Source organism: Lepidothrix coronata, unplaced genomic scaffold (genome assembly GCF_001604755.1).
Source record: "Lepidothrix coronata isolate B3197 unplaced genomic scaffold, Lepidothrix_coronata-1.0 Scaffold14, whole genome shotgun sequence".
Taxonomy (NCBI): Eukaryota; Metazoa; Chordata; class Aves; order Passeriformes; family Pipridae; genus Lepidothrix; species Lepidothrix coronata.
This window is the reverse complement of record NW_016690194.1, coordinates 4,306,119-4,319,804: the sequence shown is the minus strand read 5'-3', so window position 1 is coordinate 4,319,804 and position 13,686 is coordinate 4,306,119.

Below are 13,686 nucleotides of genomic sequence, written 5' to 3'. Positions count from 1 at the left end.
TGAACTATTGAATTTAATCAAAATCCTTGCATAATGATATTAAATACATGAGATAACCAAAATCGAAAAGGGATGTGTAAATAAATTTAAAATGTTTCCAAAATGTTACATTCTGGTTCAGATTTCTTATTTAACTTATTTTGCAATGAGGACAAAAGAAAATGAAGACACGTATAATTATTTTGATAAAATCTCAAAAACACAGTATGTAAGCAAGTTGTGCGTACTCTATAAATTGGTGTAATATGCAAAAAAGTGTTATCATATTTAAAAAAACTACTATGCTATGTGTTTTACATTGACATTTTAGTCCTCAGTATTTTATGAAATCTGTCTTAGAATACAGTAATATTATGTTTGGATAAAGAACATATGAGACAATGCAAAAAAATCTCTTTACAGGATCAAGAATGTTTCTAAGCAGTCTTTTCAGGTTTTAGAGCAGTGGAGCTGAAAATCTAGTTTGTGAGTTTACGGTTGGGAGGGAGGGAGCGAACAGGTGGGGTAGAAGGGAAGAGAAAGCCTAACACCTAGTTAGAGAATTGGCAGCTTTCCCTTTTTCACCACTACATAGATGTGCACAAAAGAAATGTGTTATAGAGTGACCTTATGACTCTAGTTAAGCAGCAGGCAGTAGCATAAAATGGAATCTTTACCTTTCCTTTTTGTTAGACATGTCAAAAATTTAAAAAGCTGTTATTTAAGAGTCTTTTTTTTCCCCACCCTCAAAAATTTCAATTGCACCAAGGGGGTGGGGAGTGGGGGTAGGGGAAAAAGAGTTTCTTACCATCAGAAATACTATACTTATTCTTTCTTATTATTAAACTTGAAAAATGTTGCACATAAAATGGGAATATCAATTCTACTGTCCATATTGTAAGTATGTACCCAGCAGTGCTTCAGTAAGGTCACTTTTCAGTCATATTCAGGCAACAAAATTCAGTATATTTGTATTATTTTTAGAAGAGAGCACATAACAAACATTTTAGAGGCACTCAATGACCTGCATCCATTTGACTTAACAGTTTTTCCAGGAAATGTACAATACTATCATTCTATAAACCTATAAGGAGAATATTCTCAGCTGATTCAGTGCCATTTTTAACCTGAACAGTGGTAAGAGGGTTTAGAGAAGGAGGTAATTTGTTTTAGCTTTGTTGTCTGATAATACTAGGTATAACACTGTCTGGCATTCTGTAGTGCCCTGGCACTAATTTTCTGAAACTCTGAGAGGCACCTGCCCTTCCTTTATAGCAAAAGGTTCATAGTAACTACTGTACTGCTAATTTCAAAGAACAGCAGATTTAGAGATCAGCTAACCTATACTTTTTCAACAGTTTATTACTATGCTTTAAATCGCTAATTAAACTCATATGTGTCTCTTTCTTCACTCTGCTCTTTGCAAGCTATCCATGAGATTACTCTCAAGGGGCATATTTTTAAATGCATAAAATAGGTGTTACTGAACCAAAAGAGAAAATTGAAGCTTCTCAAAGGGACACAACAAGCAGCAATGTAGCAATTGAGGAGTAGAGACAAATAGAGGGAGGTTACTTCATTGACTTGGAAGCTAATGAGCAATAAGACGTGAACAGAAAGGAATACAATAGTTTTTCCTTTAATGAAAATTCCCCTGGGGTAGATCTCCCATCCATATTCAAGTATGGATTCAGCAAGATAACCAGATCTAGGTTCAGCACTTGAACAGTCCTGTTGCTATTTTTGGAACCGCATCTGCTCTTGAGGTTCTGTCTTCTTTTCATCTTGCTAAAGGAGAGTTTCAAAACTTTACATCCTCCTTTCTCAATCTGGCCCTAAAATATTTGGAAATAGAGATATCTTCTGTGATTTTTTCTAGTGTTTCAAGTACTCCAGAGTGACTTGATATTATTTCTATGGTAGAAGTACTTCACTATATACGAGAGAACTCAGCCTTCTCCATTAATCCATGTAGCAAAAGCCATACAGAAACAGATTTGTGAACAGCTTGTGAGGCATATCATCAAAAATGTTGTAAACTTTGGTAATCAAAACGGAAATGTTTTCTATGTATCTGGTGGTGTAAGCCCTCTAAATTAGTCTGGAAAAGGAATATCTATCCACATTTTGAAGAGACTGAGCATTATTTTGGCAGTAATTTGATGTTGATGAAGTTGTCAGAGTTGGAATAACAAGAGGAAGATTTTGCATATCTGTCTTTTCTAGTGAGTCATTCATGCAAATAGTCTTGTAGAATAAAAACTGTTCATGGCTGCATCTAGCTCTGCAATTGACATTAAAAAAAGAAAGCAAGCTTTACCTGGAAATGGAAGAAATCTCTCTATAATTTATTTTTATTTTACTTAAGTGGCAAGTTTTATAATCTTATTTATATCTTAATCTGATAGTCTAGAAAATAAGGTCTAAATTAAAATAGGACAGTTTTATCCACTGTGTAATTATATCAACTTCAAAGGAAAAGGATCAAGTATATATTTGGCAAAAATACATTATTTTTTTATGGCATTTATCTCATTTCAGCGTTTGAGCTTGGATTTATTTTCTATTATGAACTTAAACAGCAAAAGAGAGAAAGTAAGCATGACAACAATCCCTGTTAAACTGAAATAGTCCTTTCAGTAATTCCAATAACCTGATATGCCTATGATTTTAATGTCTAGTTTACATATTCATAGAAGTATTGCACTCTGATCCAACTAACTCCTCACAATTTTTCTCATTGAGAATAGTGTAGGCCTGATTCTCAGTGGTAAGTAGAACTAGATCTTATTTCTAGTATGACAAAGTTAAAACATTTTGGCAGTTTCTGAATCATTCTGAGTAAGAGGGCTGTTTCTGGAGTCTTGTGGGTACACCAGACCTAAATTCTGAGCTGATGTGAATTGATGCAGTTGCCTGGAAGCCAGTGTAATTTTTTCAATTTATAGCAACTGATATTTTGGCCCATTACTTCAAAACTCTGCAAGAACAAATTTTTACTTTTAGAAGATAGGGACTGCCTGTCACTGTAATATCGCTCCCTAAAGTATCAGTTGCTTCATGATTACTTATTAATTTCTTAGGCCCATTGACTTCCACAGCCCTGTGCATATGTTCAGCATTCATCCAAGTTTGCACTATACCAGATTTTGAAAATATACCTCTCAGCAAGCTTTGTCCAATATCAATGGCCATAGAATTAAATGTCAATATTAAAAAAAATTTTTGTATTGAATGTACAGTTTTTTCTAACCTCAGTGCAAGTACGACATTATTAACAAGTTTTTTCCTCATGTCCTCTTATATTATGAAGTAATTTTTAATATAATATTTCTGCTTTCATTATCCATTATCTCTTGAAGACAACTTTCAATTAATGCAAATACCAAGAAAAAGGGCAGTAAATTCTGCTTTTTGGTTATACAGGTATTACAACAGGATTTTTGTTTTCTTTATTTTCTTCTGTTTCTTTTCTTTGTTTTCACAAATCATATTTAGAGAGAATGGAACAATATATTGCACTTGCATGACCACACTCATCTCAGAATTGAGATCTTGGGTTAAAGGGTTTGACTGTAAGTATGAAAGACTTTAGAAATAGGTAAGAAGGGGGAATGCGTCCATGTGTCCTTTAAAATAAAAATATGATAGAGTCTGTAACAAATGGATGCATGACCATACTAAAAAGAAATAATGCTTGAAAAACTAATTCCTTAAAGGGCATACCTTTAAATGTGCAGAAATATGACAGTCCTGTAAATACATGCAAAAATTAACATCCATAAGAGAAGATCTGAATATAAAGACATATCGTTTAAAAAGTGGGTTCTTAGACATAAGCTTGTAAATACAGCTGGAGGTGACAGAATAGAAATTGTCAGGTTTACGCTGAAAATTGTCTCTTTCAAGAATTTAAACGCTGCTGCCAATGTCGTAACCTTGCTTATTATAAAGAACTACAGTGCTTATGTGAGTAATCTAGTATGTAGTCCACTATATCCTCTTCACATATCTTCCCAAAGCAAAAGTTTTCAATCTGTTTTTGACTTGAAATTTGGATTTGACTTGCAAAGGGTTTGGTAAAGCTCTTGGATTCTGCATTTAGTATTTTATTTTATCCTCTAAACTCACAAGTCCAATTCTCAGTTTCAGTGGATATATTATCATTTGGTTTTTACTCTCACATGCTTTTTTTCATGTCCCGATCTTTTTTTTTTCCCCCTATGAACTGTGTGTCTTTACCTTCTGTTTTCTCATTAATTTCTCACCTATAACTTTTGCTTTGGTTATTCATTATTCCTTTATTTGTTTTTACTTACTTACCTGCTACCCCTTTCTTCAAAGCTCCCTTTTGTGCATCCATATTCTAATGCTAATTTTTGATTCAAGGAGATAGAAACAGTATAGAATCAGGTCATATTGGGCCAGCAGTTACCATCTGGTTTTGCTACAATTTTAGGCTTGCTTCACAGCCCAGTTGGCAGATCATATCTGACTCAACAGTGAAGAAAAATTTATCAGTGTTTCATTCATGCTTCTAAGAACAGGCTGACAATTTCAGTGTGTCTTCTGTTTATAAAACCAGAATGATGCCAAGGCTTCTTTATAGAGGTGAATAGCTAAGTCTGATGGCGTTAGCATTTGTCTCTTTTGATTTCTTGGTGACAAAGCACATCTGATTTGGGGGTTTTTAAACTTAAAAAATCCCTGTATATTTCTATATATTTGTGTAAAATTTAAGCCAAACTACGGATGATTTTAGAAAAAGCTAGGTTATTTTTTAATAAAAATTATGTTCATGTTTGCACCTTTTTTATTTCAGAAAACACAAGTAAAGATAGTACTCTACAGTAATATTTCCCCATCAAATCTATTAAACACACAGGTGCCACATAAGCTCCATTATATGAACACATTGAAAAACAATTATCATTAAAATGCTGTGTTTTCATTGAGGCTGAAGGTTCAGGAAGTTTTTCAATATGTTCTGGTTTCCAAAACAGTATTGAAATTACTGTAATGCCATTGATTTTTAAATTTATCTTTATATTATCTAGCTATTATTTCCATTGCAATTCAATGAGCTCCAGGTCTATTTTTTCCTTGACCTTCAGAAATTTAGATTTCTCACCTCTCTATGAACATGTATCACATACCACATAATGCCTATGAGATACCAAGAAAAAGCAAGACAAATATGATTTTGTGTATTCTTTTCTCTAGGTAAAATTTTCAAAATACAATTGGATTTTTCAAATGACAGTTTGACACCTGATAAACTGTTTGGATTCCAAGGAGATCAACTCATGTGTTTCACCTTGTGGTGAAATAAAAAGTTATATTAAATAGAGCTCTTGAATTCAGGTCAGCATGTAAAAAGGCACTGAATGTTCTTTACATCTACTTCCTTAACAGTAAAGGCAATACATCTTTAAATAATTTGTAAGTGTATTATATCTGCCACCATAATTATTGAGAGCTTTCCTTCAGCAACTGGCTGGCTGCAAGCTTCAGATTTCAGCCAGCTGTCATCCATTAAATATTTTAATATTGAGGGAAATAAACTCACAAATCAATTACAAAGATAAAAAAAAAAGAAAGAAAAAAAAAAGAAAGAAAGAAAAAAGAAAAAGCCCTTCCCCTAAGCCAGAGCAGGAGATGTCAGTGTATAATTTGTCACTTTCTTATTCAACTCTCTCCATGTGGTTTTGATTTAGCACTAGACCTTGGAAATCAGAGCCAGCATCCACACTCAAAAGCTGTTTCAAATTATGTGCAGCAAGGTTTTAAATACATTAGCAACAAGAACAAGCTGTCCTCATGCTAACTGGTCCCGCTTTGTTCTTGATTGTGGAAAATCTCACTTTAACTGCCCTCTAATTTGTTGCAGATAGCTGCTGCACCAGCAGCTGCCTTGGCATAGGATTAAACACACAGGAAAACATTATCTTTCCACACAAATTATTAGCAGTACCAAAAGCCACAAAATCCCTTTTGGAAAAATTAATTTTTATTTTCCTATTTTTTTTCTATTTTTTATTTTTATTATTTAAGTTCTGTCCCCCATGTTCTTTTCCAAAGTCTTTCTCCCTCCAGTCCTTTAAAAAGTACTTGAAAGGAATTACAGAATACAAAATTTCTTGGTTTTCTATTATCAACCATGCTGCCATACCCTTTGAAAAAATTTTATTTTCACTGAGATCTCTAGAAGAGCAGTTGCTTGACAAAAGAGGCAAACTGGTGCATGTTGGCAGAGCTGACTGTTTCTTCCCCAAACCTGTCAGAGATTGAGGAAGATAATCTCCTGACACATCTGGTAAGCAAGCTGGGGTGGTCCCTCTTAGACCTGCTGTTTATGAACAGAAAAGAGCTGGTGAAAGATGGGGTGGTTAGAGCCATCTAAGGCACAGTGACCACAAAATGATTGTTTTCAATTCCTGTGAAGAAGGGAAGGAGGTCAGCAAAACCTCTGCCTTGGACTTCTAGAGGGTGGACTTCAACCTGTTCAGGACATTGGTTCAGAAGTCCCTTGGGAAACAGTTCTTAAAAACAAAGGAGTCCAGGAAGGCTAGACACAGTTTGAGAAGGAAATTTTAAAGGCACAGGAGCAGGCTGTCCCTATGTGATGATGGACAACAAGTGGGGAATAAGACCAGTCTGATTCAACAGGGAGCTTTTGTTGTAGATCAGGGGGAAAAAAGAGAGTTTATGACCTTTGGAAGAAGGTGCAGGCGAATCAGGAAGAGTATGAGGATGTCATTAGGTCATGTAGAGGCAAAATTCAAAGGCAAAAGTTGAGCTAGAACTCTATCTGGCTACCACAGTGAAAGATAATAAAAATTGTTTTTATAAATGTATTAACAGTAAGAGGGACAAGGAAAATCTCTATCCTCTATTGGACATGGGGGGGATCATTGTCACCAAGGACAAGGAAGAGGTTGAGGTACTTAATGCCTTCATTGCCTCAGTCTTTAGGAAAAAGACTGATTACCCTCAGGTCCTTGAGCTGGTGAACAGGAACAGGGGGCAGAATAGACCCGCTGCAATCCAGGAGGAAGTAGACAGACAATCACAAATCCATGGAGTTGGAGGATCTACCTAAGGGTACTGAGGGAGCTGGTGGAAAAGCTCACGAAGCCACTCTCCATCATTTATCATCAGTCCTGGCTAATCAGGGGGGTTGCAGACAGCTGAAGGTTGGCCACTGTGACACCCATCCATGAGAAGAGTCAGAAGGAGGATTTGTGGAGCTACAGTCCTGTCATCCTGATCTTGGTCCCAGGGAAGGTTGTGGAACAGATCATCTTAAGTGCCGTCACATGGCACAAACAGGACAACCAGGGCATCAGGCCCAGCCAGCAGAGGTTTAGGAAAGGCAGGTCTTGCCTGACCAACCTGATCTCGTTTAATGACCATGTGACCTGCTTACTGGATGATGGAAAGGCTGTGGGTTTTGTCTACTTGGACTTCAGTAAAGTCTTTGATACAGTTTCCCACAGCATTCTGCTGGAGAAGCTGGCTCCTTATGCCTTGGGTAGGTGTACTTGCTGGGTTAAAAAATGGCTGGATGGTCAGACCCAGAGAGTGGTGGTGAATGGAATTATATCATCAAGACATCAATCATTATATACATCAAGACATGACACCAGTGATGTTCCCCAGGGCTCAGTACTGTTTAATATCCTTATTGATAATCTGGACTAGGGATTCAAGTGCACCCTCAGTAAGTTGGGCAAGAGTGTTGATCTGCTGGAGGGTAAGAAGGCTCTGCAGAGGGATCTGGGCAGGTAGGATCGACAGCCAAGACCAACAGAATAAGGTTCTTAAGGTGAAGTGCCAGATCCTGCCTTTGGATCACAACAACTCCATGCAGCATTACAGACAGAGGGAGAGCGGCTGGAAAACTGTCTAGTGGAAAAAGACCCAGCAGTACTGGTTGGCAGTGGCTGAACCTGAGCCAGCAGTGTACGCAGGTAGCCAAGAAGGCCAATGAAAACCTGGCTTATGTCAGCACAAGCATGTCCAGCAGGGCTGTGGAAGGAATCTTCCCTCTGTACTTGTCACTGGTGAGGTTGCATCTCAAATCCTGTATTCAGTTTTAGGTCCCCTCACAGGAAAGATATGGAGGTGCTGAGTCCAGAGAAGGGTAATGGAGCTGCTGAGGGGTCTGGAGCACAAGTCCTACGAGGAGAGGCTGAGAGAGCTGGGTTTGTTTAGCCTGGAGATATGGAGGCTCAAGGGTGACCTTATTGCTCTCTACAACTACCTAAAAGGAGGTTGTAGCCAGGAGGAGATTGACCTCTTCTCCCATGCAGATAGCAACAGAATGAGAGGATATAGCCACAAGTTGTGCCAGGGGAGATTCAGGTTGGACATCAGGAAGAATTTCTTCAAGAAAAGGGTGGTTAAACATTGGAATGGACTTCCTAGTGAGGTAGTAGAGTCACCATCCCTGGCAATGTTCCAGAAATGTCTGGACTTAGTACCATGGTCCAGTTGGCAAGGTAGTGACCAGTCAGTATTTGCACTCGATGATCATATAGATCATCAGAAGCATTTAGGTTTCTGTGATTCTATGCTTCCGTGATTAAACCTGAAGGTTTCTGTGATTCTGTAACATCAAGAGGAATTTCTTTACTGAAACTGGGTATTAAGGGACTGAGAACAGCCTTGATGAGAAGGACTTGGGGGTACTGGTGGATGAAAATCTGGACATGATTCAGTAATGTCTGCATGAAGCCCAGAAAGCCAGTCATGACCTTGGCTGCATCAAAACAAGCACGGCCAGGAGATTGAGGGAAGTAATTCTGCCTCTCCTCTCTGCTCTTGTGAGACCTCACCTGGAGTACATTGTCCAGGTCTGGATTCCTCAGCAAAAGAATGAGACAAACATGTTCAAGCGGGTACAGAGGAGGGCAATTATTAGAGGGATAGAACACGTCTCCTATTACAAAGAAGGTGGGGACAGAATTTTTATTAGGTCTTGTACCAACAGTACAAGGGCTGATGGTTTTAAACTAAAAGAATAGAATCAGACTAAATACAAGGAATAAATTTTTATCAACAGAGTGATGAAACACTAGCACAGGTTGCCCAGAGAGGTGGATGCCCCATCCCTGGAAACACTGGGATGGTTTGGACAGGGCTGTGATCAAAAAGACCTCGTTGAAGATCTTCCTGTTCATTGCAGGGGGATTGGACTAGATGACCTTTAGAGGTTCTTTCTAACTCAAACTATTCTGAAACTGTGATATAAGTAATGTCTCTTGATCTTAAAAGGTGGAATTCCTCTTATTCCTTCCACGTTGGCTCTGATGTGTCGTTGCCCCCCATTTCCTATTACTTCCTGTTTCTGTTTAATCAAAGATGTTTGATCATCCTTGTACTGGACTTTGACTGCTCTTATGTCTTTGGTTATGGTGGTATTTAAAATTATTCTAAATTAATATTATTTTATATAATTCTCATAAAATCCCATTGTATATGTAATAAAATTTCATTTTTTGGTCACTGCAAGTGTCTAGAACCTCATTCTCAGGTCTGTTTCCCCACAAATTATTCCTACATAATTTTTTCCATTTAGGATAATCCATTCCACTTGCCTCTGTGTCACTATATATGGTCTGAAGAATATGCTTCTGGCTAATACGGATGAGATTGTTGCAACATATTTATGAATAGTATCATGTTCTATTTCAGAAATTCCATCTTATTCAGGGATTTCTCTTTCAACAAGCTCAAAAGACTTTTTTTACTTTCCTATGTAGAATCCCTCAAAAGGTAATATTAAAGCGCAGTTGACCTGAACACATTTTCCTGGTCTTACTGCTATTATTAAGTGGTTTGTTGTTTTAGGTCTATTGAAAAATGAACTACTTGCAAGAGTCACAGCTTTGTGACCAGATTAGCTGTGAGTATTAAGTAGGATATCTGTATGGAGTGGAAGTTTCATTGTGGTGAAAAAGCATTAGAAAATCTTTAGGAATTTAAACCTGCTGTCATACTGACCAGGAAATGATTTCTAGGTTCAGTTAATGATTCAACTGTGCTCAAGCATAGCCATCAGCAGACACTGATTACCACCTACACAAGTGATGACAGCTACCTGCTGTTAGCATTTCTAGAGAAGGTAGGGGCAGTCAATCCTTAGGAATCAAAAGGTAATTAAATTGCTTTTGGACTTGATATCTGTGATGGTTTCACTCTAGGCCTTCCTGGAGACCAGCTTGTAACCAGGAAGGAACTAGGGAGGTGAGCACAGAAGTATTCCATGCTATTCCTTTACGTAACTTGAGGTATAAATAAAGCCGGGGGAGGGACCTCTCTTTTTCTTCCTTTCCAGCGAGGTTTGAGAATGGTGGGTCCCTGTCTCGGTCTGGCTTATCTGGAGCTGAGGCCTGCAGTGACTGCTGTTGTCTGCCACGTGTGAGGGGAGAGTACTGGGCCGTGTCCAGCCATCTTGCTTCTCTCGAGGGAAGTGGTGAGATTTTGCTAGTTCTTCAGTTTGCTGGTTACCAAGTTTTTAGATTGTGTAGACTTGTTTGGGTTTTGTCCCTTCTTGTCCTATTTTGTCCTTTTCCCTTCTCCCTCCTCCTCTTCCCTTTTAGGGAGCTATTTAGGGTTTCTGGGGTTATAATATATAATATTCTCATTGTATATATTTGTCTTATATGTAAAATATATATATTTTTGCTATAGCTTTGACTGCTTGTTTTTTTTCTTCCCTCTCTGGGAAGCAGGCCTTTGTTGTCAAGTTTTGGAGACTTGGTGGGAAGCCAGCCCTAAACTTGCACAATATCATTAAGAAAGCCTAAGAATATTGGCAGATTTGAATCCGAATACTCCACAGAGTGTTTAGGATATAAAAGAAACCTCTTAAACCTAGATTCTCCTTCATGAACCAACACTAAAACTATTGGAGTATGCTTCATCAGCTTATATACTTGTGGAGTGGTGGTTAGATAATTTAGAGTGAAGTCATAGTGTTATTTCAGATAACAGGTACGTGCATTTTCTTGTATTTCTGACCATCTATTCCTTAAGCTTTGTGATTTATGTTCGAAGCTCATAATTAATTTTTTAAATTATTTTTTTTACCTTACTGAGGTGTGGCCTGGTTTAAGGGGTGACTTCAGAATAACTAGAAAACCTTCAGTCATTTGGCAGTTAATTCTTGAAGGTCCATAAAGAAAGAAGACCATTTCCAATGACCAGCAATCCAACCCAGATTATTCAGACTTGTAGAGAAAACCATTTATTTAGTTCTGGGGTTTAATTGTGGAACTGGAATGCAGGACTCTGTGTGGAATAGGTATCTTTCGGGGACCAGCATTAATTGACAAAACTCCTTTGCATGCAGCAAATTCCTTCATCCCAAGGGCGTCATTAATAATTCATTATCTGTACTTTAATTTAGGAATTGATTTTTTCTTTTAATTTCAATTAAAAACTCACTTTTGGAAATGTCCTAGAATTTTCCACTTCATGAGATTTTTCACAATTTATGCATTTATCCTGCCCTGTAGGATCAGGAACTCACATATCGAGATCACTTTGTCCCCTCTCTTTCTCTCTTTCATATATATATATAGTCATATGCTTAACTATTCTGTGATACCCATCTTCTTCCCCTCTTTTATATGTAAAATGCGATTTTATCTGTGTTGTATGCTGCACCATAGTCTTAATAAGTAACAGTTAGCACTTTACTTCTGCTTTAACTCATTTCTTCAGAATTTTTTCCTAGGTCCATTCAAGCCAACTAAGGAACATGGAAATCAGAGTAATTGGACTGTACTTGCCTGGATCACTTCTTCTCCCTGTGAGAATATTTGATGGTATTTGTTTTACCTGAACTCAGTAGGTTTGTGTTAAACATGCAGTACTCATTAATAAAGCTTCATTTGCTTTACTTTCAGTGTTCTGGAGAACAGCTCATCCAGCTTGAATCTATTGTAGTTTTAAAATTTTAATTCCGACTCCATTTGAGTAACTTCTCTTTTCATACTGTGTCCTAACCATTCTCTCCTTCAATGCTGCGTATTTTTTACAGAAAACTGAACTGAAATATTAATTTTTAGGGGCTTCAGAAAGAGTCATGGAAACCAAAACAAAGGGATATATTTCTGCTTATCCATTTTGATACACATTTCAGAATAATTCCACTTGACTTTTACAGTTTCTCATTTCATCTCTATGTTCCCCAGGCTCTTAAAAGAATAGCTTAGTTTGTTAATCAGTTCCTTTTTCTATGCCCTAGAAGATCTATAATTTTTCCAGATATGCTTCCCATAAGAAATTAATCTGGAGCACTTCCTACAAGTTTCTTTTTTACTTTCTTTCTTCATAGTATAGAAGGTATTTAACAACATTAACTTGAAGAAATAATTTTACAGGTTCAGTATTTTTCTTCTCTTAGTGTTGAAAAAGGCATTATTTTCCTAGCTCCATTTCCTTCTGGCTGCCTGTTCCAGTTTGGCTTCAGCCTGCAGTCCCTCTTCCTGTCCAGAACACTGGACCATACAGCAGCAGCTGGACTTCACTGGTGTGGGTTTGTGTAACTTTGTAAAACACTTTGCAAAACACTTTGCTCTGCAGGTTTTCATTCCAATATTGAATACCTTGGCCAAGTCCTGAGTTTGGCACTCAGTGAACAAGGAGCTTGGCTGCAGCTCTGTGGTCTGGACCAGACTCCTTGCCAGTTGAAATTTAGTCATATCTCAAGAGTGTGGGTCTTCCTGGAAATAAGCCAGAGATCTGTTCTTTCCTGAGGTGAGATAATGGTAAAATGGTGGCTGTGTCAGGATTAACATTGATAGCTTTATCACTTAGTGGTCTCCCTGGCTACCTTCCACTCAAAACAGCTGATCTAGAAAGGCATAAGACAACCCTCATTTTCCTCCTCATGCCTGGCATCAGTACTCCTTAAGAACTTCAGAAAATGAGTTGTAAAGCAGGGATAAGGTTTTTCAACTTTGAGAGCTTGTTGTCCATCTTTTGCAGTTCCTTCTCTTTAAGGACCATGTGTGAGCTATCCTGTTACTCTGTGGAAATCTTGGAAGGCCAACTTCTTTGGTAGTCAGATCAGAAAAATTAGAAAATATTAGGAGACATTATGTCTTCTGGGTGTTGTATCTTGAGAACTGTTAAAGCTTTTCTTTTCTGTAACAGAAAGTGTGCACCACCAGCACCAGAATTTTGTTCTAAAATAAAATATTCATATTCTCAAAACCCACCCTCTTTTTGAGTTTTGTCCCTACAATATTTGAGGAATAACTCAGAAGAAGATGCAGAGTGAATTAATAGAAGAAAGAGTCTTCAGGGAATGGGATAAAATATGGACAAGATGTTTACTCTAGAAACTGACTTTTTCGTATGAATTATTAACCATTTTTGAACAAAGTTTTAAGAAAGACAAGCTTATATTTCATTTAGCAATGGCCTACATCCCTTGATCTTTAATAATATTAATAAAATGTTTCCTGGCCCGGACCCCTGGCTGCAGGGAGCTTCCAGTGCTACACAGCCCGGACCCTCAGCTGCCGGGAGCTTTACTGACCCTCGGGGGTGGGACCCCTGGCTGCAGGGAGCTTCCAGTGCCACGCAGCCCGGACCCTCAGCTGCCGGGAGCTTTACTGACCCTCGGGGGTGGGACCCCTGGCTGCAGGGAGCTTCCAGTGCCACGCAGCCCGGACCCTCAGCTGCCGG